This window comes from Sinocyclocheilus rhinocerous, unplaced genomic scaffold, assembly GCF_001515625.1.
Source record: "Sinocyclocheilus rhinocerous isolate Xijiao unplaced genomic scaffold, SAMN03320098_v1.1 scaffold529, whole genome shotgun sequence".
NCBI lineage: Eukaryota > Metazoa > Chordata > Actinopteri > Cypriniformes > Cyprinidae > Sinocyclocheilus > Sinocyclocheilus rhinocerous.
In genome coordinates, this window is record NW_015635521.1 from 466,295 (window position 1) to 471,641 (window position 5,347).

The 5,347-nt window shown below is 36.3% G+C and overlaps 1 protein-coding gene across 1 annotated transcript in view; it reads left to right on the forward strand.

Annotated features, from left to right (window-relative positions):
- LOC107746974 (triple functional domain protein-like) overlaps positions 1-5,347 on the forward strand; it is a 177,464-nt gene that overhangs the window by 25,952 nt on the left and 146,165 nt on the right. The gene's annotated exons all lie outside the window — the stretch shown is intronic.

Sequence of the window (5,347 nt, forward strand, 5' to 3'; positions counted from 1 at the left end):
GTCGGTCTTAGTACACTATGTAACTACAGAAGAGTCAAGTTTTAAATAGGAAAAATATCAAAACTCTTTGCTCATTTTTGAGCGAGATGCTAATGGTCTAATCAGATTCAATGATCTATGCTAAGCTGCAGCTAAAAGTGCTACCGCCAGACCCGGAGATCGGCTGAATGGATTTGAAAATGGTAAAACTCAACTGTTTAACTCTAGAGGAGTTGGAAAATGAGCCTATTTTCAAAAATAGTGGAGTGTTCCTTTAAGACAGTTCAAAAGTAGAAAACGGTTGTATTGAACATGCAAATTGATTCTCTGCCAGTAGGAGGTGCTTTTGGAATGGTTTCCCTCGTAACAGCTGTACACAAAAGCTGTGCGGCTCTCATAAATGCTACTTTATCAGGCAGTATTCAGGCATTATAATTTAGATGAGATGAAAATGATATCGAACCTTTGAGAAACGCCTCCTTTTTGGTCCGCAAAGACCTATACTTGGATTTGTCATTGTGTTTTCTGACTTGTTATTTTGTTTTCGGATTTGTCATTGTGTTTTCTGACTTGTTATAATATTTTCAGAATTGTTGTTGTGTTTTCTGAATTGTTATTTTGTTTTGTAGATTTCCATTTGCGTTTGTAATTTGTTATTTTGTTTTCATAGTTGTGATTTGTATTGCACTTCTCGGCCACCATAGTTTCACGTAAATTTCACACATGTAATTAAGTAAATCTACTTAAGTAAAATTAATAAAGTAAATAAGTATATATATTTTTTTTTTTTATTTACTCAACTTTTTTAATGCAAGTATTTATACAACTATGTTCAATAAATGAAGCCCATGAACACCATAGTCCTTATTTAACAATCCTAACCACAAGCTCTTTTACAGTAAATGTACAAAATAAATGAACAATAATCACTAACAGATCTTTGGTTTTACTCAAAAATACATAAATTAATTTCAGTATTTATTAGTGCTGTCAAATGATTAATCGCGATTAATCGCATCCAAAATAAAAGTTTTTGTTTACATAATATGTGTGTGTACTATGTATATTTACATGCATGTAAATATTCAAGAAAAATATATTATGTTTATATTTTTATATATTTATATATAATATAAATTATATGAATATAAATATATACATGTAAATACATGTAAATATTTTCAAAATATATACTGTATGTGTGTGTATTTATATATACATAATTGTACACAGTACACACATATATATTATATAAACAAAAACTTTTATTTTGTATGCGATTTATCGCGATTAATCATTTGACAGCACTAGTATTTATTGTCTCAATATAGTCCTATATGCAAAGCATGCTGGGAACTAAAACACCAAAAATCCACCCATGCATTTTTTCAGTTAATGCAACTAAAATGGTTAATGTAGGCCCAACACAAATTAAGCAAACATTAGTTTTACATAAGTGGACTGAACACAATGAAATTTGGTTGTGATATAATGTTCAGAAATTGCGTTGCATGACATTTTCGAGCACCCTGATACCAGTACACATTACGCAAAAACAGCATTTTCAAAAAGCTACATTTTTACTTGACAAAATGTGTTATAAGTTATATGTAATGTATAATTATATGTGCCTAAGGACTGATCCGCTGCTGATGGATCATCATTCATGCTGCTGATGGATAAAAGTTCCGAACATTTTAACTCAGTACCTGCAAAGGTATGTATGGTTCATGTTGTATTAGGGCCACTGAAAACGTCAGAGCATCAGCAGACATGTGTAAGCTAAATGTAAATGAATTGCAGAAATAGAATGCACACCCACAATACACACACACCGTTATGTAACCGTTTTATGTGGGTAGTGGCTTAAGATGAAGTCACTAAAGAAGTATAAGTAAAGATATAAGAAGAAGAAGGAGTGACGCACAAGCCCACACACGTACAAACAGCATAAAGGTTATGCGAATATTGGATTGTGATGAGGTCATTGACGTGGGGGAAATAACACACACACACACACACACACACACACACATATACAACATGCCCCATGAAGTCCCTGGATACTACTATTGCACATGCCCCAGTCATTATATCTCCCTGCAGACAGCCATAACCTTACGCCAGGAAGTGGTGGCCAATTTAGCCTAGTGACATAATGTGTTATAATGGGCAATCAAGCCTGACTTCTGCTGACTCCCTCATAAAGCTAATGAAATCAATAGCAGTGTGGAGACATGCACTGCACATTTATGCCCTTCAGTAAAACTGGTTATTCGGAATAATAATTTTATACACAGTTTATGTATTTGTCTCAATATAAACAACCAGCAATTTAAAAAGTGTAACTTAGATAACTGAACTAGGAACAAGTTTAGTAATGATGACTTTCCATATTGGTATATGAGAGTCAGCTTCATAAAAAAATAAAAAAATAAATAAACTGACAAACACTGCATATGCTTGGCCTTTAAGGCATAATAGCAATATGTTGACCCAGATACTGTGCTTATATTTACCAGGCTTTAGTCTTGTTTACTTATTTTTTTGCTTCAAGAAGAGCACAATCATTATAATAGTATTGTTAGCATTCTATATACAGCATACATGGTAAAAAATAAATAAATAAATAAATACACACACACATATATATATATATATATATATATACAACAAAATATATTTAAGTTTTTCTATTTTTTTTAAAGTTCGTGTAATTCAATGTTTTGCTAGCTGTTTCTTTATAATTAATTGTAAAATTTACTAGCAATTTCTGAGTGAAAATTGTCTCTACACCATTTTTAATGGTAACCTCAATGATTATCGTCTGGTTGCACTTACACCTATAATGATGAAGTGCTTCGAGAGGCTGGTGAAGGACCATATCATTTCAAGACTCCCTCCTATGGTTGATCCTTTGCTTACCGACCCAACCGCTCCACAGAGGACGCTATATCCTCTGTTCTCCATCTGAGCCTGGCCCATCTGGAGGAGAAGAACACTCACGTGCGAATGCGATTTGTGGATTTTAGCTCGGCATTCAATACGATTATCCCCCAGTATTTGGTAAGCAAACTGGGACCTTTGGGCCTTGTTACCCCCTTGTGTAATTGGCTACTGGACTTTTTAACAGACAGACCTCAGTTTGTGAGGGTTGGAAATCATACCTCCAGTATCATCTCTCTGAGCACTGGCTCCCCTCAGGGCTGCGTCTTGAGCCCATTACTATTCACCATGATGACCCATGACTGCTGTGCCAGGTTCAGTACAAACCATGTTGTGAAGTATGCGGATGACACGACAGTGGTGGGCCTCATTCAGGATGACAACGAACAGGCCTATATGGAGGAGGTGAGACAGCTTGTGGATTGGTGCAACACAAATAACTTGCTCCTGAATGTCGAAAAAACAAAGGAGATCATTGTTGATTTCAGGAAAAAGCAGCACAGGCACACACCACTCATCATCAATGACACTGCGGTGGAAGTAGTCAGTAGTATCAAGTTTTTGGGGGTGCAGATCACAGATAGCTTGACATGGACCGTTAACACCGCCTCTCTTGTGAAGAGAGCACAGCAGCGTCTTTTTTGTCTGCGTCGGATGAGAAGAGCACACCTTCCCTCTCCCATCCTCAGTACTGTCTACAAAGGCATTATAGAGAGCATATTGACCAGCTGCATCTCTGTATGGTCTGGGGATTGTAAAGCCTCTGTCTGGAGGTCTGTACAGAGGGTGGTGAGGACAGCGGAATAGATCATTGGCTCTTCACTGCCTTCCATCCAGGTACTCGCACACAAACGCTGTCTGACTCGTGCTCAAAACATTGCAAAAGACCCTACCCATCCTCATTATGGACTGTTTACGCTGCTGCCCTCTGGAAAAAGGTTTCGCAGCATTCGGTGCAGAACAGTAAGGTTCTGTAATAGCTTTTTTCCACAAGCTATCAGACTTCTGAACTCAAAAATAACCTCTTAACCATTTTATTTCACTGAATCTTTTTGTAGTGAGTCTTATGTGTACTAGATGTGGACATTGAAATAATAGTACTTTTTACGATGTGCAATAATTGTACTATATGCTGCTGCTTAATAAGTGCAATAATGTTGTTTTAGATGCTGCTAATTACTATGTGCATTATTTAATAATTATATGCTGCTGTCATTGCTTTTAGTGCTATATTCTTTTAAATGAACACTGTTGCCATTTTTATTATATATATATATATTTTTTTATACTGATTTTATGGTACGTGTTTAGTTTAGTGCAGTATTTATGAGCCAGTGGAACGGAATTTCGTTCATATGTGCATTCTGTATGTACAGTTGAATGACAATAAAAAAAAAGCTACCTACCTATTTTCTTCGGTGTCAAAATATAAGATAATCTGAGTGATCTTAATCACTCAATCATGTTTTTTTTTTTTCTTCTTTTCTTTTATTTTGGTAAAATTCTCTGATAAGGTGTTACAATTTGCTACCCAATTTTGAACTGTACCATCGTATTGAGTGTGGAGTCGGATTGTGCAGGGTTTGATATGGTAATGGCATTTCCCTGTGGGTTTAAAGGAAAAATGAGTGAAAAAAAGTTCCTCCCATTAACATTCATATTATTATTCACCCATCCAGCCCTGCCTTTATGAAACCCAACCTCCACACAATAACCAAAAAAAACTATTTTACAGTGAAAAACACCTACTTAGGTTGACGTGTAGCCTATTTATTTATAGATTTGTGTTTTATTCAACTGTGCTCTGAAAGTGTGGTGAAGTACAGTGCCGTGAAAAAGTTTTCGCCCCCTTCCGGTTTTTAAAATTTTTGTCACACTTAAAAGATTCAGATCATCAAACAAATTTTAATATTACACAAAGATAATGCACCAGACCCGTTGAATCAAGAACTCACTTAAATAGAACCTGTCTGACAAAGTGAAGCATGCTTAAAGAGCAACACATCATGCGGCGATCTAAAGAAATTCAAGAACAGATGAGAAACGAAATAGTTGACATGTATCAGTCTGGAAAGGGTTATAAAGCCATTTCGAAGGCTTTAGCCTCCAGCGAACCACGGTCAGAGTCATTACCCACAAATGGAGAAAACTTGGAATAGTGGTGAACCTTCCCAGGAGTGGCCGGCCTACCAAAATTACTCCAAGAGCGCAACGACGACTCATCCAGGAGGTCATAAAAGAACCCAGAACAACATCTAAAGAACTGCAGGCCTCACTTGCCTCAATTAAGGTCAGTGTTCATGATTCAACAATAAGAAAGAGACTGGGCAAAAACGGCATCCATGGGAGAGTTCCAAGGCAAAAGCCATTGCTGACCAAAAAGAACACAAAGGCTCGTCTCACATTTGCCAAAAAACATCTT